Genomic DNA, 23,862 nt, shown 5'->3' on the forward strand with positions numbered 1-23,862 from the left:
TCTCCCCTGTGCCCTCAAATCCGTTTTCTATGTCTACATCTTTATTCCTGCCCTGCCACTAGGTTCATCAGTATGGCTTTTTAAAATTCCATATATATGTGTTAGCGTACGGTATTTGTTTTTCTCTTTCTGACTTGCTTCACTCTGCATGATGGATTCTAGGTCCATCCACCTCACTACAAATAGCTCAATTTCGTTCCTTTTTATGGTGGAGTAATATGCCATGTATATATATATGTGCCACATCTTCTTTATCCATTCATCTGTTGATGGACACTTAGGCTGCTTCCATATCCTCACTATTGTAAATAGAGTTGCAATGAACATTTTGGTACATGACTCTTTTTGAATTATGGTTTTCTCAGGGTATATACCCAGTAGTGGGATTGCTGGGTCATATGGTAGTTCTATTTTTAGGTTTTTAAGGAACCTCCATACTGTTCTCCGTAGTGGCTGTATCAATTTACATTCCCACCAACAGTACAAGAGGATTCCCTTTTCTGCACACCCTCTCCAGCATTTATTGTTTGTAGATTTTTTGATGATGGCCATTCTGACCAGTGTGATGTGATACCTCCTTGTGGTTTTGATTTGCATTTCTCTAATGATTAGTGATTTGTATTTCTCTAATGATTAGTGATGTTGAGCATCCTTTCATGTGTTTGTTGGCAATCTGTATATCTTCTTTGGGGAAATGTCTATTTAGGTCTTCTGCCTATTTTTGGATTGGGTTGCTTGTTTTTTTGATATTGAGCTGCTTGAGTTGTTTGTATGTTTTGGAGATTAATCCTTTGTCAGTTGCTTCATTTGCAAATATTTTCTCCCATTCTGAGGGTTGTCTTTTCGTCTTATTTATGTTTTCCTTTGCTGTGCAAAAGCTTTGAAGTTTCATTAGGTCCCATTGGTTTATTTTTGTTTTTATTTCCATTTCTCTAGGAGGTGGGTCAAAAGGGATCTTGCTGTGATTTATGTCATAGAGTGTTCTGCCTATGTTTTCCTCTAAGAGTTTGATGGTGTCTGGCCTTACATTTAGGTCTTTAATCCATTTTGAGTTTATTTTTGTATATGGTTTTAGGGAGTGTTCTAATTTCATTCATTTACATGTAGGTTGTTTATTTGAGATGTTTCTTCTTTCTTAAGGTAGGATTGTATTGATAGAAACTTCCCTCTTAGAACTGATTTTGCTGCATCCCATAGGTTTTTGTGTCATCATGTTTTCATTGTCATTTGTTTCTAGGTATTTTTTAATTTCCTCTTTGATTTCTTCAGTGATATCTTGGTTATTTAGTAGTGTACTGTTTAGCGTCCATGTGTCTGTATTTTTTGCACATTTTTTCCTGCAATTGATATTTAGTCTCATAGCGTTGTGGTTGGAAAAGATACTTGATACAATTTGAATGTTCTTAAGTTTACCAAGGCTCGATTTGTGACCCAAGATGTGATCTATCCTGGAGAATGTTCCATGAGCACTTGAGAAGAATGTTTATTCTCGTTTTTGAATGGAATGTCCTATAAATATCAATTAAGTCCATCTTGTTTAATGTATCATTTAAAGCTTGTGTTTCTGTATTTATTTTCATTTTGGATGATCTGTCCATTGGTGAAAGTGGGGTGTTAAAGTCCCCTACTATGATTGTGTTACTGTCGATTTCCCCTTTTATGGCTGTTAGTATTTGCTTTATGTATTGAGGTGCTCCTTTGTTGGGTGCATAAATATTTACAATTGTTATATATTTTACTTGGGTTGATCCCTTGATCATTATGTAGTGTCCTTCTTTGTCTCTTGTCTTTGTTTTAAAGTCTCTTTTGTCTGATATGAGAATTGCTACTCCAGCTTTCTTTTGATTTCCATTTGCATGGAATATCTTTTTCCATTCCCTCACTTTCAGTCTGTATGTGTCCCTAGGTCTGAAGTGGGTCTCTTGTAGACAGCATAAATATGGGTCTTGTTTTTGTATTCATTCAGCCAGTCTGTGTCTTTTGGTTGGAGCATTTAATCCATTTACCTTTATGGTAATTATTGATATGTGTGTTCCTATTCCCATTTTCTTAATTGTTTTGGGTTTATTATTGTAGGTCTTTTCCTTCTCTTGTGTTTCATGCCTAGAGAAGTTCCTTTATCATTTGTTGTAAAGCTGGTTTGGTGGTGCTAAATTCTCTTAGCTTTTGCTTGTCTGTAAAGGTTTTAATTTCTCTGTTAAATCTGAATGAGATCCTTGCTGGGTAGAGTAATCTTGGTTGTAGGTTTTTCTCCTTCATCACTTTAAATATGTCCTGCCACTCCCTTCTGGCTTACAGAGTTTCTTCTGAAAGATCATCTGTTAATCTTATGGGGATTCCCTTCTGTGTTATTTGTTGTTTTTCCCTTGCAGCTTTTAATATTTTTTCCTTGTATTTAATTTTTGATAGTTTGTTTAATATGTGTCTTGGCATGTTTCTCCTTGGATTTATCCTGTATGGAGCTTTCTGTGCTTCCTGGACTTGATTAATTATTTCCTTTCCCATATTAGGGAAGTTTTCAACTATAATATCTTCAAATATTTTCTCTGTCCCTTTCTTTTTCTCTTCTTCTTCTGGGACTGCTATAATTCGAATGTTGGTGTTTTCATGTTGACCCAGAGGTCTCTGAGACTGTGCTCAGTTCTTTTCATTCGTTTTTTCCTTATTTTTCTCTCCAGTAGTTATTTCCACCATTTTATCTTCCAGGTCAATTATCTGTTCTTCTTCCTCAGTTATTGTGCTACTGATTCCTTCTAGAGTATTTTATTTTCATTTACTGTGTTGTTCATCATTGTTTGTTTGCTCTTTAGTTCTTCTAGGTCCTTGTTAAATGTTTCTTGTATTTTCTCCATTCTATTTCCAAGATTTTGGCTCATCTTTACTATCATTACTCTGAATTCTTTTTCAGGTAGACTTCATTTGTTTCTTCATTTGTTAGGTCTGGTGGGTTTTTACCTTGCTGCATCATCTGCTGTGTTTTTACCTTGCTCCATCATCTGCATGATACTATGTATAGTATCATGTCATCAGCAAACAGTGACAGTTTTACTTCCTCTTTCCAACTTGTATTACTTTTATTTCTTTCTCTTCTCTGATTGCTGTGCCTAGGACTTCCAATACTATGTTGAATAATAGTGGTGAGAGAGGACATCCTTGTCTTGTTCCTGATCTTAGAGGAAATGCTTTCAGTTTTTCACCACTGAGAAAGATGTTTGCTGTGGGTTTGTCATATATGGCTTTTGTTATGTTGAGGTAGGTTCCTTCTATGCTCACTTTCTGGAGAGCTTTTATCATGAATAGGTGTTGAATTTTGTCAGAAGATTTTTCTGCATCTTTTGAGATGATCATATGGTTTTTATTCTTTAATTTGTTGATATGGTTTATCACATTGATTCTTTTGCATATATTGAAGAATCCTTGCATCCCTGGAATAAGTCCCACTTGATCGTGGTGTATGATCCTTTTAATGTGTTTTTGGATTCTGTTTGCTCATATTTTGTTGAGGATTTTTGCATCTATTTTCATTGGTCATATTGATCTATAATTTTCTTTTTTGTGTGATATCTTTATCTGGTTTTGGTATCAGGGTAATGCTGGCCTTGTGGAATGAGTTTGGTATTATTTCTCCGTCCACAATTTTTTGGAAGAGTTTTAAAGGATAGGTTTTAACTCTTCTCTAAATGTTTGTTAGAATTTGCCTGTGAAGCTGTCTGGTCCTGGACTTTTGTTTGTTGGAAGGTTTTTAATTATAGTTTCAATTTCATTACCTATGATTGGTCTGTTTATATTTTCTAATTTTTCCTGGTTCAATCTTGGAAGGTTGTAATTTTTCAAGAATTTGTCCATTTCTTCCAGGTTGTCCATTTTATAGGCATATAGTTGCTTGTAGTAGTCTCTTTTGATCTCTTTTGATCTTTTGTATTTCTGCGGTGTCGGTTGTTATCTCTCCTTTTTCCTTTCTAGTTTTATTGATTTGAGTCCTCTCCCTTTTTTTCTTGATGAGTCTGGCTAAAGGATTATCAATTTTTTTTATCTCCTCAAAGAACCAACTTTTAATTTTATTGATCTTTGCTATTGTTTTTGTCATTTGTATTTCATTTATCTCTGCTCTCATCTTTATGATTTCTTTCCTTCTACTAACTTTGGGTTTTCTTTGTTCTTCTTTTTCTAATTGCTGTAGGTTTAAGGTTAGATTGTTTATTTGAGATTTTTCTTGTTTCTTGAGGTGAGCTTGAATTGCTATGAATATCCCTCTTAGAGCTGCTTTTTCTGTCCTATAGGTTTTGGTTCTGTCCTATAGGTTCTGTCCTATAGGTTTTCTGTCCTATAGGTGTTTTCATTGTCATTTGTTTTAAGGTATTTTTTAAAATTGCTCTTTGATTTCTTTAGTGATCTGTTGGTTATTTAGCAGTGCACTGTTTAGCTTCCATATATTTGTGTTTTTTACTGTTGTTTTTTTTTTCCTGTAATTGATTTCTAATCTCATAGCGTTGTGATTGGAAAATATGCTTGATATGATTTCAGTTTTCCTGAATTTTCCAAGACTTGACTTGTGACCCAAGGTGTGATCTATTCTGGAGAACAGTCCATGTGCAATCAAGAAGAAAGTATATTCTTCTACTTTCGGGTGGAATGTCCTAAAAATATCAGTTAAGTCTCTCTGGTCTATTGTGTTATTTAAAAGCTTGTGTTTCCTTATTTATTTTCTGTCTGTATGATCTGTCTGTTGGTGTAAGTGGGGTGTTAAAGTCCCCCACTATTATTTTGTTACTGTATTTTCCCTGTTTTTTGGCTGTCAGCATTTGCCTTATGTATTGAGGTGCTCCTATGTTGGGTACATAAGTATTTATAATTGTTATGTTTTCTTCTTGGATTGATCCCATCATCATTATATAGTGTCCTTCCTTATGTCTTGTAACAGTCTTTATTTCAAAGTCTATTTTTTCTAATATGAGTATTGCTATTCCATCTTTCTTGTGATTTTCATTTGCATGGAATATCCTTTTCCATCCCCTCACTTTCAGTCTGTATGTGTCCCTACGTCCAATATGGGTTTCTTGTAGACAGCATATATAAGGATCTTGTTTTTGTATCCATTCAGCCAGTGTGTGTCTTTTGTTTGTGGCATTTAATCCATTTACATTCAAGGTGGTTATTGATATGTATGTTACTATTACGATTTTCTTAAATGATTTGGGTTTGTTTTTGTGGGTGTTTTTCTTCTCTTGTGTCTCCCACTTAGAGAAGTTCCTTTAGCATTTGTTATAAAGCTGGTTTGCTGGTGCTGAATTCTTGTAGCTTTTGCTTGTCTGTAAAGATTTTGATTTCTTTGGGCTTCCCTGGTGGCACAGTGGTTGAGAGTCCGCCTGCCGATGCAGGGGACACGGGTTCGTGCCCTGGTCCGGGAAGATGCCACATGCCACAGAGCGGCTGGGCCTGTGAGCCATGGCCGCTGAGCCTGCGTGTCCGGAGCCTGTGCTCCGCGTCGGGAGAGGCCACAACAGTGAGAAGCCCGCGTACTGCCAAAAAAAAAAAAGCTATGAAAGCAAAACCTATGGATGGAGACCTACATGAAAGATGGACGAGTATAATAATGGCCAGAGTACATTATTCTGGCAGAAGCAACAGCCCTTAAGGAGGACAACTTTATAAATTACAAATTGGATTTAAATAGACAGGGAATTGAAAGTGGGGACATTATATTCTGCAGAAGATGATGGACAGGAGAGAACAAAGAAAATAAAACTGAGATTGTTAACAAAATACAATGCTAAGCATATAAGTTAGGACTGATTCCTTAACTTTCATTTTTATTAATGACTGGGTGAGTATAGATTACTGACTACACAGAACCAAGCCTGGGAACACATTTTATATTTATGATCTTTGTGCCTAAAACTAGATTCTCCTGCAATTTAATATGACACTAGGACAATGACTGGCCAAGTTTTAGATTAATCACTCTTACACAAAGATTTTTCATTCATATAATCTCAAACAAATACTGCGTCATCAATTAAGTTCCAGATCCTATGCACTCTGGCTGAAGATATAAATATCTTGCAAGCCCAGCGTCACTTTCCTCTTTCTCTGGTAACAAATCACACTTTCTATTATGACAATGGCCCCAGTTATCGGCCCAGGAATAAACACTTGACTCAGGAAGAGCCAATTAAAGCCCTCCTTTAGAGTTGATCAAGAGCTTTAAGGTTAGAGTATTTCAATCTTATGAAATTTTTGTAAAACAAAATTATTTCAAAATCTACTAATTCTTCTTTAAGTTCTAGAAACTGCATTCTGTGACTAAGAGGACAATTTATTTGCTGTCGTTTCTGCTCTGCCCACTTTATGTTTCTGTTATTGTGAGATAAAGGCAGTGGGGAATGGCAAACCAATTCTGATTCATTCAACACGTGAGTGCTTCTTAGATACAAAACACCATTCTGAACATTGTCCGAGGTAAAAAGATAAATAATACCTAGCCCCTTATAATACCTAGCCCCTTACCCTCAAGGATCTTCCAGCTTAGCAAGGGAAATAAAACATGCACACAGATGACTGCAACAAAAAGAAGATAATGATTGCTGCCAGATGTTTGGGGAGAATGAGTAGAGCAAAGAGAGAACACAGAATAAGGCAACATTCAACAGTCAGCCAAGAACTATTTGTTGAGCAATTGCAAGCTGTGACCTGGAAATGGAAGAGGAGAACATAGATCTTCACATGGGCAGGTGAAAACTCAAGTGTTATTACTTGTAACACAGCTCTTCAAATATATTTTTTGGCACCAAGTGCCTACTAAATAGCCTTAAATTAAAAACTAAATAAGGATACAGTCTCTATCAAATATAGCCTGAGGTACTGATGCCTAAATACTAGGATCACAGTATTTGTGTTCCCAAGGATGCCTTTCTATTGCTTTGCTTCTTTCCCCCTTTCCAAATTAGCTAATGCTGCCTTAACAGGATATCTATTTCACTTGTTCCAGCCTTTTTGACCCAATGTATTGAATAGTACAATAGGTGAGTTACAAGAGGATATTTTGACTTCAAACAACAGAAATAAAATACTTTATAATTGAAAAAAAAGAGGCAATCTTTCAGGCACATGTGGATCCAGGAGTTCACATGTTTTAACCAGGTCCCTTTCTCTCTTCCCCACCCCTTCTTCTCTCTGCCTTTTCTCCTCTCTGGTATCTCTCATTATGGGATTCAAATATTTCCCTGTTTATGTGGGAGCTTCTGGCACAGCTGCGGGCTTATGCGCTTGCAGCTCCAGGGCTGGCTGGAAGGGGCGGGCGCATCACAGCATAAGGTTGCACAAGGTGTGCTCTTATATAGCAGGGCATCACATCTATGAGTGATTGATGATCACATTGTATACAGGGGTAGCTTCGCGTAGTTTTTACATCACTTTTCTTGAAGATGGCAGTAAAATGGTATGTTTTTACAAAATCAAATAGTGTAACATTGTCCAAAAGATATACATAAAGCATTTAGAGGAAGGAGGCTCCTTTTTCTTTTAACTCCGGCACGGATTGTCTATTGGACAGTGGTAACCCTATGTCATCAACCTCGTTACTCCAGCAAAAGTCCAGGGATTAGCCCTGCATAACTCTTGTTAGCCTCTATTCCCTTCCTTGAACACTGTAGCCAGAAGGTTTTTTTCCTCCTCAAACCTTAAGTATTGAAACCTGGAGGAGGGGTATGTCTGAAAAGAAAATGATGGACTGGACTCTCCCTAGAAGGAAGATAAATGGGTGGTCAACAAGAAAAAAAAAAATCCTCTGTACCAGGAAATGTTTGAAGTGTTGTTTGGGTATCAAAAAACGGGTGCCCTACACATAAAGCAACAAAGGATATTGGTCTAAAAAGAACACCATGGCCAAAGGTGCATGGCCTATTTCAACAGAGGATTTGAAAGTTAAAAGTTAACCTGTAAAACATTCAATTCAATGTCATCATTTTACAGATGGGCAAAGTAAAACTCAGGCACAGGAACAGAAGTGCCAAGGTCAGACAGGTGGTTGGTGGAAGAGACAACCAACTTCCCAACTTCTGACTTTTTAGGTGTGTGTGTGTGTGTGTTGTTTTGTTTATGTGCAAGGACATTTTTCTTTAGTACACTAACATTACAACAGAAAGTATAGTCTTGTTTTGGTTTCCTCTGCGCCCTCAATTCTGTATAAGACAGTTTCGCTGCACTCCAACAGAAAGGCTCAGCAAGAGTAGAGACCACCATAAGCAGTACACGTGGGCACCAAGGGCAGATACATTGCCCTTCCTTGTGTAGGAACTAGGGCCACTTGTTGCTTTAATGGACCAAGTTTGGGCTGGACCTGCAGGAGGGGACACCTTTGGTAAACAGCTTCCTAACTGCACTACAACCTGCTCTGGCATCCTGATTCCACTCCCCAAACCCCCCAAATCTTCAGCCAGAAAAAAAAAAAAAAAAAAAAGAATGGATCACTGGATCGATGAGGAGATTTCTGTCTGCTCCTCCTACTGTCACCTCTTTCTTGCTATTTCCTGCCCGAGGAAACCTGACATCAGCCCAAAAGCATCTCTGGAAATGGGTAGGAGGGAGCCTGTCAGCGCCAGAGAAGAAAGTGCGCTCTGCAGAGTTCTCAGTTGTTCCATCTCTCGCGATGAAAGGAAGAAAAGGAGCGAATCCGCCACAGATTTACTGGAGACCAGGGTTACTTCATCCGGCTCCGGCCACAGTAACCCCTGAAGACCAAAGATGCATTTCCATTCCCAGCATTTCTTGTTGGCGTCTTTCCCTACAGGCTAGCCCAGTGCCTGGCCCCGGAGAAGTCTCTGCGTAAAGGTTCTTTAGGTCATAAATCAGGCTCCTGTGTGTATGTGTGTTTTTCTTAGGAAAAACTGGCACAGACGAATTAGCAGTAGAGACTGGGGTCTCCCTACTACCCTTCACGCTTGGCGGCATCACCTTCGACTACCTCGCATTCTCCGGGCGCTGACAGCCCCGGCTCCGGACCGCAGGGTTGGAAGCAGTCAGCCCCAGCTAGAACCGCCCTGTCCGGGGCTGATGCCACCCTGTGCCTAGAATGTGCGTGTGGGTGCAGGCGGGCGAGAGAGCGGCTTCTACAGTGAGACCGAAGCAGGAGCTCAGCCTTCGCCTGCGACCTGCAATCCCGATTCCCTGGGGACCTCGAAACTCCCAATCGGAGGTACTCCCCCCCCCCGCAGCCGCCCACCCATTCCCTCCCCCCTTACCTCAGCACGCAGCCCCTCCCTGCGTGATGATACAAAACCGTGGGGAGGGTGGGCGCTGGGAAGGGTGGGGAGAGCCTGAGAGCGAGCGAGGGTGGGAGGGAGTGGGCGGAGGAGGAGAGGGAGCCGAACGCGCATTTAATGCGATAGCCATCCTCGCTCTCTCCCCAGTGCTGTTGGAGAGCTCGAGCTGCTAGCCACCGAGCGCGAGCTCGAGCGCGGCGCCCTGGCCGGGGAACCCGAGAGCGCACGGCGCCCCAAGCTGGCAGGCGCCGCGGGAGCCCCCACCCTCGCCGGCTGCCCTTCCCCGGGCGCCCCTACCCTCCTCGCCCGCAGGAGACCCTGGGCTTCCCCGGAGGAGCTCACCCCAAGGGGCCAGGACTCCGGCGAGCCCGCCACCGTCCCCTCGAGTGCCGCCGCCACCACCGCAGCCGCGGGAGCAGCATGGTCCAGCTGGGGAAGCTGCTCCGCGCCCTGACTTTGATGAAGTTTCCCTGCTGCGTGCTGGAGGGGCTTCTGTGCGCGCTGGCGGTGGCGGCGCGCGGCGCGCGGCCAGGAGATGTACGCCCCGTACTCCATTCGGATCAAGGGGGACGTCACCCTCGGGGAGCTGTTCCCGGTGCAAGCGAAGGGTCCCAGCGGAGTGCCCTGCGGCGACATCAAGAGGGAGAACGGGATCCACAGGCTGGAAGCGATACTCTACGCCCTGGACCAGATCAACAGCGATCCCAACCTGCTGCCCAACGTGACGCTGGGAGCGCGGATCCTGGACACTTATTCCAGGGACACTTATGCGCTCGAACAGTCGCTCACTTTCGTCCAGGCGCTCATCCAGAAGGACACCTCCGAAGTGCGCTGCACCAACGGCGAGCCTCCGGTTTTCGTCAAGCCCGAGAAAGTAGGTTGGAGGGATTGGGGCTTCGGGGAGTTCGGTCTCCATCATGGTAGCCAACATCCTGAGGCTTTTCCAGGTAGGGGGGCGCTCCCTCCGGAGCAGAGCGCGCCGTAGCTCCCCGCGCTCTTTATCCTGAAGGCTGGCTTGGACTCCAGGGGTGCGGGGTCTGGTCAGCCTTCGCTCATTTCCACCCTGGAGATCCTGCCGAATCCCTCCCACCTCACCCGAGGAGGTACTTTCCCTGCTTGATTCATTTCCCTTCCATCTCTCCCCTGTCCGCGCTCCACTCCCTCCGGCTTGACATTCTGGATTTATGGCCCCATTGACAAGAAACAGTCTCCGAAAAACAAGACGATGATTTAAATGGGTTTGCATTAGAGTGAAATATGGTTCCAAAACAGGCTTGTAAAAGTGCCGGGCTCCTGTGAGAGCCACTTAGGCGCAAGGAATATGAAAGATGAGAAGACGCCTAGAAACTAGGCATTTCTCAACTCTCCAGCTTCCCTGCCCCAAGCCGCCCGACAAGCTGCAGCTCCCTTGGAAACTTTCGAGAAGAGCTTAGGGAGGCAGTTCTTAAACCGAAGGCTAGGTCTTCACCTACATTTGGACGTGAATTGCCCATTTCGCTTGGGTTGGATTTCCCGACCTGTAACCTGTCTCTGCGAGGGCATGGGGCGGAAGGCGTGGGGACTGTCCTCAAGCGGGGAGAAGCCACACGCAGACGTGCCCCCAGGTGATTTGCTCTGGGCAGTTGTTTGCACCGTCTAAACTGCCTTTGCGATCCGGCCACTGGCAGGAGCCGGGCGATCAGCTTTCTACTCCTGCCAGCTCAGAGCCCGGAGGTGAGCTCATGCTAACTGCGAAACACAGTCGCTTTTTCTGCACCCACCCGGTGCCCATCCTTTCCCACGACCTCCCTAACGCAGCCCCCAGCCCCAGTCCTGGGTTTTGAGGACGATTCTCAGAGCCAGACAAGAAGGCGCCTGGAGGGAGGCAGTAGGGTGCGCTGAGCAAGGCCGGGCGGTCCTCTAGCTCCGGGCGCAGGCGGGCAACGGCGGAAGATGCGAGGACGGCGGATCGGGCCCCCTGAACGGTGGGCGGTGCTGCAGTGCTCTCTCACCGCCTGCTCCCGCAGCCTCGGCCCCACGGCTCCTGTGCCGCCCTGGGTATAGATGGATGGCTTCTGGATGAAGAAACTGAGTTTCAGGGTCTGCGTGACTATGGGTTCTCTTGTTTCTCTGTCTTTCTTCCTGTGTGTCTCTCTCGTTGTGTCTCTCTCTCCCTGCTGTTTGTTTTTTTTTTTTTTTTTTGGTCTCTCTGTTTTTATGTTCTCCCTTTCAATTTCTGCCTCTCTTTTCCTTCTCTACCCCTGTATCCAAGTTTTTTGTTCATCTCTGTCTTGAAGTGATCCTTTCCTAATGCACAGCTCTCTCCCTGCCTGGTAGGACCCAAGCTCAGTTAGTCCCTTCTCCAGATGTTCTGGCTGACCCTTATGCTCCCTGTAGCTAAAAAGTTGGCTCCCTCTCAAGTGCCTTTCCTGAAGCATGTTGGGTTTCTGGAGGGGACTCCTTGTGAGATTCAAGCTGTCACTACATCAGCACCCAGGGGTATGAAGTTTGTGTTTGTGCCAGAAGGAGGAGTGCCTGTCTAAGGCTGCAGCCTGGTATGGCCCCTCTGAGCCTCTGAGCATCCCTAGCACCTGTTGAGTATGCCACCTCTAGATGTTTGCAAGGCCATAAGTGCTTCTGGGCAGCCTTCACTTTGAGGTAATGCTTTCAGGAAGAGCCTGGGTTGTTGTAAGCAAAACCCAGAAGCACTTCCTTTACCTCTGAGCTTAAACTAGAGAACCTGAGGAGGCAGCGCTGCAGGGAGGATGAGGCCAGAGGTCACCTGAGAACCACAGGGGCAACTCACAGTATTTTTACTGGAGCTCTGGGGGTTGAAGGCACATTTGCTGTTTGACATTTTAAAAATTATTTTGGTGCCTTCACTTGGAGCTTGGGCAGTACTGCAGATGGGCCTGCCTGTTGAAAAAAGAGTGAAATCTTAAAGTCAAGAGAGAGCTTGCAGACTAGGCTGAAGGATTGTGTTTGCTGAAAAAGATTCCAGGGGGAGCTGATTCCTTCTCTGGTGTGTGGATCTGAGGCACTTGCAAGAAAAGAGAACGCTTGCCTTATGCTTAGTTCCCCCGTTCCCTGGGCTGGGAAGGAAAGGAACTGAATGCCAGCATTAGCAGTGTGCGTTGGGACCAAAACCATTCAGAAAAAACACTGTCATTTTCCTCTAATTTGCAAATTGCAGCTATTCATGTTGGATTGAACAGCTGAGGGAAAAGAGCCCCCAGTTTTCACCTGCATTTATTGAGAAGAGGCTGGTAGTAGGAGGGATGCACCAACTTGTAGCTTGTGCTGCAAGCTGGATATAAGCTTGGTGTGAGCATCCTGGTTAACCACTGCCCATGTTCAAATATACAGAGATAGATTCCAACAATCTCTTCCAGTATCCTTATTTTTGCATGCGATCTTAGAAGCTCCTGGCATGTAAGTCCAGTCCCCAGTTTCCCAGCCTCTGTAAACCTGCAAAATGAATAGAGAGAATAGTGGAACACAGACCTATTGTTCAAAGACACAGTCACTTTAGGGAAAGAGGAAAAGAACGGGTAGGTGAATCTTCTCTGGGATTGCAGGGTTCAGCTCAATGAAGACTGTCCTGTATAAAAGAAACTCCTCTAAATGGTTGAATTCTTAGCTCTCCAGAGATTTGAGTTTTCTTTTCCCCAGTCCCTGTGGGTTGCTGTGGGGAATGTGCCAAACCTATCATTTGAGATAAAAATTTATGGTGAGGTAAGCTTCTAGGCTGGGGGAAGGAAGACTTAGTGACTGAAATGGGGGATGCTAAGCACTGGGGGGCAGGAAGGAACAAGGAGCTAGTAATGGATGTAACAAATGCTGCAGCTGCCAGCAAAGCCTGGATTGAACTTCCTTCCTGAAAATGAGGACCCGGGCAAGAATGACCACTCAGATGTAAACAGTGTCTCTGACGGGGAATTCTCATCTGCCTGCCGGTGGGCCAGAGCTGAGCAAGTCCTTTCTCTCCTCTGCATGCACACTGAGTTGGTTAGTAAGTGACATGTCAGAGGACAGGAATCATATTCAGTGGATCTTTCAAATCCAGGAGTTTGAGGCTAATGAAATTAGTGTGTGGCCAGGGCTCTGCCAACTAGAATTAAGTCACTGCAGCCACCCTGCAATGCATTTTCAGCCTGAAGGGAGCATCAGGGAGGAATTTCGGGAGATTTTTTTCTGAGCCTGTACAAAATAATACTCTCCTAATGCTAAGAAAGATTAAATGTAAATTAATATTGACTACGAGTAACATATTTAAAAAATAATCGCCGAGTGGGGGATGGCTTAAAGTGGAGAGATTATATAATATGGTGTCCAAAGAATAAATCTCCTCTGACCACTGTTTCATGGGCTATAAGTAAGATATATTACAATGGAAAGTAATGGGAACGTTTTTATTCAAGGCTTCTCTGCTATTGACTTGAGAGCAAACACTCTGAGAGTAGAAATTACTCTTGCTATGTGCTGACTCTGAATGAACAATATTTCATGTGCAGTGACATGCTCTAAGCTATAGACTTGGAATTGAATGGCATCTGTTTCAATTGTTTCGTTCTCTCAAGAGCAACTAGATAGAAAAAAGTGGTCAATTTGACCCTTGTGGGAGCGTGTTGCAAATCTAAACCTGTGTCCCTCATACCATAAATTAAATACATTTGTAAATTTGTAAGTGTTTTCCTTCTGTTCATTGATGCTTGAGTATAATCTCAAACTTTGGGAGCAACATTTTATACATAAGTACTTGGTTTTCTTCCTTTTTTCTTTCTCTTTCTCCTCTCTCTCTCTCTCTGTTTCTATTTCTCTCTCTTTCTCCATCTTATGTAATTGGATAGAACTGGGCACCTAGGATGATGTGGTGTTACTATAGTGGGATTTTTTTTTTTTTTAAAAAAAACAACTCTAACTTACCCTTTTAAAAATTTAATAAATACAGGTGTCAGTGCCATTTGGAATAGTCTCTATAACAATTTCTGTCTCCACATTTACTGTGTTTCAGCAAATTTACCTAACAGATGGTGAGTGGGCAATTTTTAAAGGGGCATTTTTTAAAAGAGCGGAGAGGGAAGGAATAGAGACAGGCACATTCTACATTTGAAGTTACCTCCACGTGTATTTTATGTATGTATACCCATACAATTAAGAAGTCTTTGGATGTTTTATCTTCAAGAATAATTCAGATAATGGATTACTTGAATTATCATAAACATTTAGGGTTTAACAGATTTGTTACATATAGACGTTGTATCACGGATTTAAAAGACCATAGCCAGCGGGCAGCGGCGGGCGGAGCGACCGAGGGGCGGCGCGGGCTGGGCGGCGGGTGCGGGGGTCCGTGCTTCCTCGCGGTGGAGGGCTGGGGTTCGCCGGAGACGCCGGGTTGCTCCGCGTTGCCAGGTTACCGAGCGCGTGCCCCGCGCCCGCTCTTCCGCCCGGGCCGCCCTCGGCGCCGCCTGAGCCGCGGTGCGGGCTGCGCGGGGCGCCGGTTCCGCGGAAGCCTGGGTCGGGCGCTGCGTACTGGACTCTCGTCGCGCGTGGACAGGGAGCGAGCGTGCGGGGGACGTAGGGCGCCGACCTGAGGCTCCCCGGCGCTCCGGCTCCGCTCAGGGCGCCCGCTCAGGGGCCTCCGGCGCGAGGGCCCCTTTGTGGTCAAGATGGCGGCGCCCAGGCGGGCCTTGCCGAGGTGAGCTGGAGCCGGGCCCGGAGAGGGGCGAGTCTGCCACGCCCAGGACTTGGACCCCGGGCTGGTCTCCCGTCTCCCGGGGAGCGGCGGGTGAGTGGGCGCGGCCGCGCGTAGGTCCCTCTCGTGGGGTGGTTAGCTCTCTGTGCGTCCGCGGACTTCTGTCGTCTGATAGATCTGGGGTGGCCCAGGCTGGAGGCGAGGGTGCTTGATTGTGGAAACCTGAGGGGTTTAAGGACTCTCTTGGGATCGTTTCAGACCCCAGCAAGAAGCTGAGCAAGTTTCCTCGTGACTCTCTTCCCGGCTAAGTTTTCTCGCTTCTCTGAAGGCGCCAGGTTTTCTGAATCACTTTGTTACCCGGGGGGATACAGTTGGTTCCTGTCTTTGGAATCTTTGTGTATGTAACCAACGTTGGGAAGAGCCAGCGTTTTCTTCTCCAAAACACTGCGAGGGGTAACTTTATACGTAAGAAACAAGTGGGCGTTCACATCCATCTCTTTTCCAGCCACTGAGTTTTGGTTGTGTTTCCTTTTTTTAAGTTTGTCTCGTTCTGAAGTGATAACAACAACAACAACAAAAGACCATAGCCAATTACACAAAGTATACTTTAGTCTCAGTCCTGCCATTAATTAGCTTAAGTCATTTAATTTTTCTAGGCCTCATTTTTCTCATGTGATGTTTTTTCATTGAAAAAGTATAGTTTCTAGAAGTCTCTAATCTCTGTGTCATAGTTCAGCTTGGAGAAAACCTGTTCTTATCCAAACTCCATGACATTGTATTTCCAGCTCCAACTTTGGACTTTGAGTGAGTTGGGGGCAACTTTTTAAGGATATTTTCACACAGCTTTTTTAGTTAATATCAGTCTAGCTGACTTGTCATACTCAGACTTTCTCCCATATTCTTTTACCAGTGTGTTCCTTAGTCATATATATAAAGACTGTTGTGGGAAAAATGACCTCCTGGGTCAGCTTACTGCTGATCCTATTCAGTGGAGTGAGAATTTCCATGGCACTGATTAAAACAAATCCTGAATTGCATGGACTTAAGATAGCAGAGAGGGGCTTCCCTGGTGGTGCAGTGGTTGAGAGTCCGCCTGCCGATGCAGGGGACACGGGTTCGTGACCCGATCCGGGAAGATCCCACATGCTGCGGAGTGGCTGGGCCTGTGAGCCATGGCTGCTGAGCCTGCGCGTCCGGTGCCTGTGCTCCGCAACGGGAGAGGCCGCAACAGTGAGAGGCCCGCGTACCGCAAAGAAAAAAAAAAAAAAAAAAGATAGCAGAGAGGCTAAGAGGTTTGAAGTTAGACATCCCCAAGTGTGAATTCTACTGTGACCCTCTTCTAGCTCTAGAACCTTGAGGAAGTTGCTTAAACTTTCTGAGCTTCACTACTAGTTTCCTCATCTGTATCTTTTTCAGGACTATTTATCAAGCATCTTCCTGTTCTCTATGCTTGGACGTATCAATGAATAAATTAGACAAGAGCCTTTGCCTGCGTGCTCCTTCTTGCATGCTTTCTCCCTCCTTACATACTCGTGTGGATACGGATGTTATAAATAAATTCTATGCTTTGTCACAGGTTGATGGGCGCTACGGGATAAGGAAAAGGATGTGAAGCTCACTGAAGAGGCTTGGGTTGGGAGTGCTGGAGGAGTGTACAGGTAGGTTCTGATTTTAAATAGGGTAGTCAGGGTGGATTTTATAAGTTGACATTTGAGCAAAGACTTGAAGTGAGGGAGTTGTCAGAATGTATGAGGGGGAGACCACTCCCTGGGAGCAAGAATAACCAGTCCCAAAACTCTAAGGCAGAAATATGCCGGGCAGCTTGGAGGAATATCAAGGAGGCCACCCTGGCTGACTTAGTCAGTGGGGAGGAAGAGACAGCAGGAGGGCTGTAGGTCGGAGATGTGATGGGATGGATTGGGTAAGTCCTGGGAGGCCATCACATGCATTGTGTCTTTTACTCTAAATGTAGGCAGCCAGGGGCAGGATTTCAGCCGAGGTGTGGCATGAACTGTCTCTTGTTTGAAAAGCATAACTCTATCTGTGGTCTTGAGGATGTGGGGAGAGAGTGGAGTCAGGGAGAATCTCGGGAGGTGACTACAGGATCCTCGAGGTCTATGTTGGTGTCCTGCACCAGGCTGCTAGCGGCTGGTAATTCTCAGAAGTGGCACATTGGGAAGGTTGTGACAGCATTTCATGGTAGATTGAATGCAAGAATGGAAAGGAAGAGGGGGTCAAGGGTGAATTCGAGATTTAGGGCCTGGGGAACTGGAAAGGTGTGGTTACTGTCACCTAAGATGGAAAAAGTTTGGGGTAGAGCATGTTTGGGGGATGAAAGACCAGTTTTGGAGGTATAAGATTTGAGATGTTTTCGTGACGTCCAAGTAGAGATGCTGAGTACACAGTTGGATACACAAGTCTGCAGTTCTGAAGAAAGATCTAAACTAGAGATACACTTTAATACAATGGAGATATTAAGAATAATTACATGGAAGCGCTATTTTAAAGATAAAATGAAGTAATGCAATTAGCCCTCTGTCTTCTCAAAACATTTAATAACTGTTAGCTAAAATAATTACCTGAAACAAAAAAATACCTATAGTTTCTTTTGTTGTTTGCAGTAAAAGTGAATAAAACGTCACAATTATTTTAATAGTATTTGTGACACAGTAGTTTTAGTTAAGACACCATGACTAAAAACATTTACAATAAACCTTTCGATCTCCTACTTTTCACTCTGATAGGGTACTTGGAACCATATTTTGTAAGGTTTAAGTTAGTTGTTATAGGGTACCTCTTTAATTAGAAGTAATTCTGAACTGTCTAGTTCCATGCAGTTTTATATACATATATGTATAATTATTATTTTATGATTTATCAAACTCAGTTGAAAATTTGCATCACTGATATACATTAGAATTTAAGCATTTACCCAGGTATTCAAGGAAAAAAATGTACTTGTCTTGTAATTTCCATAGGGGTACTTACTTTCACATCTTCCCTTCACTTTGCAATTGAAAACATGGCAGGGGAAATATTATCTTACTGGTCTTTGAGTTCCCCTTAGCTATCTGCAAGTCCTTAAACAGCCTTTGTGGCTTAACCAAAATTCTCTTCCATCTTCATTCCACTAACAGATATTGGTCTAAGCATGTACTTATACTAAAAAATGCATGACCACGTTGTCTCTACACATCTATAATATTATGTTAACACTATCATTATGTAAGCTATACTTTAATTGTAATTATAACAGATTTTATGTCAACACACATCCATTTCTAGTGTTCATCTGATGTTCAAGGGGAGAGCAGCATATCGTAAATTTTATCAAAATATAACATCTGAAGAATAGAACAGAGGGTAATTGTGTAATTCTGTATTCACTCTAATTAAGTTCAGTGGATAGAATTAATAATAATAGAATTAAGATGAAAAAAAAAAAGACATTGAGGGACCATGGCTCCCTCTCCTAACACACCCTTTTCGTATCCGAGAGCAGATACTCGGCACCTTTCTGTACAGAAATGGAGACAGGAAGAGGCCAGAGGATGAATGACAGGCACGAATGAGGTGGAACTTGAAGAGCAACATGGAAATGAAATACTTCTTTTGTATTTGGTAGGTGGGGAAAATGTACCAGTGTGTATGCCTACTGGGACCACGTTTTCCAGAACAGTTAAGCCCAGTGTCAACTATGCTGTCCCACCTTCCTCGTAAGTAAGTAGGAACATACTGTTACTTGAATCTTTGCTTCCTGTTTCTTGATACCTGGTTGAGAAGATTATCACAGGAACTGCATCTTGTTAGCAAATACACTGTTTTGAAATGATTGACACTCACTGAAGAGTGGCAACTCCAAGCTTGCTCTCTCTTGATCTTGGACTATTTAAGTCTGGAGTGCAGGAGTGGGTTATGGGGAAAGACCATTGGAATTCTTATGTCTTCAGCATAATGGTTATAGCATAGTGGTTAGGAGTGTAGGTGCTGGTTCAAATCTCTGCTTTCCACTTGCTAACCATATGAGCTTGGGCAATTTACCTGATTACCTGAACCTCAATACTCCTGCCTATAAAATGATGTTAATAATATTTCATCCTCATAGACTTGTTTTCAATGTTAAAATGAAGTCACTTACACCAAGCACTTAATACAATGCCTAGAGCATAGTAAAGTCTATTATTATTACTATTACTACTACTACTACTACTATTATTATTACTATCACGATGCCAGGTGCTATTTTTCCTACTCCTTATTCCATTATCTTCTGCCCTGTCCCCCCATTTCTGTCTTGTTTCTGTACAAGGGTAGGTTTGTCACAGAGCATTTTCTTTCCCTAGTGTCTGACTCTTAGTCATCAAGGTGACTGGTCCACAACCCGGCATTCATTGCTACTCATTGAAGCAACCCATTTTGAGAAGGGGAGTTGGATATTGATGCCAAGTTGGGTCAAGGAGAGAGAATTTTCTCTCTTCTGCACTCAGAGAGCTAAGTGAAATATTCAGGCCTCAGAAGGAGAATCAGGCAAAGGGCAACATGCTTAATTTCATACCTTAGTGATTAAGAACAAGTCAGACAGGCTGGATTTGAACTCATTTCCGTCATGTAGTGACAACGGGATCTTAGGTGCTTTTGTAACCCCTCTGAGGCTCAGTCAACATCTGAAAGAGACGAATAACATTATTAGGACCTAGCGTATAGCCTCGTTGTAATAAGTGAGTAAATCCTTTTAAAGCGTTCAGCACGTTGTTTGGCATATAAACACTTAATAAAATTTAGCTTCTTTGACTACTACCGCTGCTAATATTATTAAGTAGCTGAGCAAATCTGAGGCCCATTTTTTTCTTAGGTTGCACATAATCGTTTGGACAACCAGCTCACATTGATCAACCGTTGCTTATATATAAACCCCCATGAACGCAAAGGTGCTTTAACTCTCTCCCAGTCAGAGCCTGTTCTGGGGGCAGAAGCAACACCGGCACTACCCCTGTCATCTTTGCCTTTATTGTCACTACACTCGCCTGCCGTACTGAGCACTTTCTGTGTGCCAGGCACCAAATTTAGCCCTGCGTATGCACTATATCATGTAGTTCTCACACTCAGGTGGGAGACATTATCATCATCCCCAATTTTCAGATAAAGACGCTGAGGTGTTGGAAAGGTAAGAAACTTGACCCACAGCAAGAGATGGAGCCGGAGTATTCAAACCCTTCTCTCTGACCTCAAGAACCCTTAAATATTAGCCTACTACTACATCCTGGTAAGAAAATCTGCTTCCAGCCACTCTGGTGAGAGTAGAAATGATTCTCAATCCCCACATTCGTCTATTGCCCATGCCATCCTAGCCTCAGGACCAGGGGGGAAAGGAAGTGATCTCTTCAAAGAGCAGCCAAAGGGAGCCTTCTCCCTTCTGCCTTTTCATAATCAACTAACCAATATTTTACTTCTGTCTTAAGAGTCCCCACATGTTCCTTTTGGTACTTAGCTTGGCGTTTTAGAATTCTGACATTCTGTACATGACTCATCCACTGTATTTCATGTTAATTTATTGAGGTCAAGTATAGGGTCTTACTCATCCTGAAGTCCAGTTATCCCCTGTCGCATCTAACTCTGTTCTTGTCTTCTTGTAGGACATCTGCAGATATTTATTTGAATTTCGTTGAATTGTTCTCATCAATAGTACATTAAAAGTTATACAGAAAGGGCTTTCTTATAAGGAAAACCATCTAAATAGATTTCTAGCTGTTTACTTTTTATAGCACTATTATAGAGATTATAGATCTCCAGGTAATATTTTTTAGATTGAGTTCTTCATATCGTCTTATTTTTACATATAATGATAAATCTGAATTTTCTCTATCAAAGCTCCGAGACTTCACTGGCTTGTAACTTAGCTTGTTGATTATGTGTTGTTGACTTTTCCATTTACAATGATATTTGATCCTGGTAAGGATGGGGCCGGGTGGGAAGGTACATCTTAGGGCCATAAATTGGTTTTGTAGAGAACTAACATAAAGCTCTAAAGTCTCATCATATTTCTGCAGAACTCATGAATCATTTTATTATAATTCCATTCATTCAGGGAGTATAAAACCATTTTCAAATTGTTATTCCTAATTTGTTCATCTTCTCTTCCTTAGTCTTAGGGAGAAGAGAGCAGGCTGAGTGGAAGAAAGTCATTACGACCACTGGGGCCACTAGGGTAGGCATCAGTCCCAGAGTTTTGTTTTCATCTCTCCGCTATTAATATTGGCTAATGTCTTGAGTGCTTACTTGGTGCAAATTACTTAGCCGACCATGGCAAATGGATTGTGTCATTTCATCCCCTGATAGTCATACAATTAATGTATGTATTATTATGATATCCCATAATGCATACATGGAACAGAGCCTCAGAAGTAGTTATTTGCTCATGAAAATATGGTAGATGTGGAATTTGGACTCAGGTCTGATAGACTCCTAAATCACTCCTAGTGATTTCTACCACTAAATTAAAGTTGTATACCTCTGGAGAGTAGATAGTTTCTAAAATTTCCTCAGCTGTAACGTTTTATAATTAAATTTTTGTCTGATTGCAAGCTTAACAATTAAGATGGGTAGGAAGGCATGCCAGCCTGTTGAATGGAATTTCCCTGAAATAAGCCTGTTTTATGACACCAGTTCACTCATTCATTCACTCAGCATGTATTGAATGTTTGCTCTGTGCAAAGGCATTTTAGGCATCACAGTGGAGTGAGCGCCCCTTCCATAGACTCTCCTGCAGCACTCAGAGAAGTCTTGGACTGGTTTTCCTGTTATGGAATGGGGCTTGGTGATAGAAGCCTGGTTTGTCCTCCACTGATAAAACTAAGACATACTCATATGAGTTTATAGGCATCTTGAAGCCGTGGGATAGTAACACACATGAATCTTACCATTTTTGCCTGGGATTAATGATATAAAGGCTTTGGATTTGGGTATGGAAAATGGGTGCAATTATGGGCGTGTTGGTTCTACATATATATGGACATCACGTGTCATCAGCCTGCAGCTACCTGCCATTCCTCACTACTCCTTTTCACAAACCAAACAAGTACCTTCTTACCTCTCCTGTGGATAAGCTCTTGACAGTGGCACTAGGGCCTCCCTCAATAAGTACATCATTGGCTAAACCAGTGGTTTCTCAGATATGCTCATTGAACAACCCTTAAGGTGGATTGACATTCCACTGCCTAGAATAGAATATGGTGTTCTTTAGAAATCGGGGGGAAAAAATAGGCCACCAGATGTACTTTCTTTAATTTAAATTGTTTATATATATATATATATATATATATATATATATATATATATATATGAACAATTGTTATATATGTGTATGTGTATTTGTTCATATATATGAATGATTTAAAATTGAATATATATGTACATATATTTGTATATAAATATATATATGTATATAAATATATATAAATATACACACACATATATATATGTATATTTAAATTTTGGCTTCTGTTAGCAAGTAGTAAATTAAATTATTAGCAGATCCATACTGCAGGGAAATAACCAATCAGATTTCATTCAATAGCTTGCTTTTTTGTAGATTTATGGTTGTGATTTTATATCTGCAGGTATGTTTGCTGAAGAAAATATTTCTACCACTTTTCACAAAATTAAATTCATTTAATACCAATGCAGCATGTCTCAAATGTCTTAATACAGTTTTAATCTTGAATTGCATCAGAAGTATGAAATTAGAAACATACCCCAAAATCATTTGAAGATATAATTACTTTCATTTCCCTTATACTTTTGAGACTTTTGAAAAATAAGTATTTAGTTGTACTTATCTGTTTCTGTCTCTCTAAGGATAGCAAACACTGAAACACAATTCTTTTTAAAAGTCAATATTAAAAATATATTGTCCAAGATGATCAAAACTAAGGAAGTGGCAAAGAAATTCAAAAATTTAAACTTTCAAAGGGTGCTTTTTTTGTGAATGTGTAGTACTTGTTCTTCTGAAGGAATTAATCTTTTTTAAAATTTAATTAACTTATTTTTTATTGACGTATACTTGGTTTACAGCATTGTGTTAATTACTGCTGTACAGCACAGTGACTCTGTTATACATAGGTATATACATTCTTTTTCATATTCTTTTCCATTATGGTTTATCACAGGATATTGAATATAGTTCCCTGTGCTATATAGTAGGACCTTGTTGTTTAGCCAATCTATATATACCAGTTTGCATCTGCTAATCCCAAACTCCCAGTTCATCCCTCTCCCACCTGCTTTCCCCTTGGCAGCCACCAGTCTATTCTCTATGTCTCTGATTCTGTTTCTGTTTCATAGATAGGTTCATTTGTGTCATATTTTAGATTCCACATATAAGTGGTATCATGGTATTTGTCTTTCTCTTTCTGACTTACTTTGCTTAGTATGATAATCTCTAGCTGCATCCATGTTGCTGCTGCAAATGGCATTATTTCATTCTTTTTTTTATGGCTGAGTAGTATTTCATTGTATATATGTACCACATCGTCTTTATCCATTCATCTGTTGATGGACATTTAGGTTGTTTCCATGTCTTGGCTATTGTGAATATTGCTGCTGTGAAGATCAGGGTGAATGTGTCTTTTTGAATTATAGTTTGGTCTGGATATACGCCCAGGAGTGGGATTGCTGGATCATATGGTAGGTCTATTTTTAGTTTTCTGAGGAACCTCCATACTGTTTTCCACAGTGGCTGCACCAACTTACATTCCCACCAACAGTGTTGTAGGAGGGTTCCCTTTTCTCCACACCCTCTCCAGCATATGTTATTTGTAGACTTTTTAATGATGGCCATTCTGACTGGTGTGAGGTGGTACCTCATGGTAGTTTTGATTTGCATTTCTTTAATAATTGGCAGTGTTGAGCATCTTTTCATGTGCCTATTGG

General features: G+C 42.3%; 1 pseudogene across 1 annotated transcript in view; it reads right to left on the bottom strand.

The window, feature by feature from the left end:
• Positions 1-14,652: 14,652 nt before the first annotated feature.
• The window catches only part of LOC309972333 (centrosomal protein of 78 kDa-like), a 72,969-nt pseudogene continuing 63,759 nt past the window's right edge, over positions 14,653-23,862 (bottom strand). Inside the window, exon 15 of the transcript in view lies at positions 14,653-14,942. The product of the transcript in view is annotated as a centrosomal protein of 78 kDa-like (transcript). The remainder of the gene's footprint in view (positions 14,943-23,862) is intronic.

The sequence above is a fragment of the Leucopleurus acutus genome, assembly GCF_964270905.1.
Source record: "Leucopleurus acutus genome assembly, chromosome: 15".
Taxonomy (NCBI): Eukaryota; Metazoa; Chordata; class Mammalia; order Artiodactyla; family Delphinidae; genus Leucopleurus; species Leucopleurus acutus.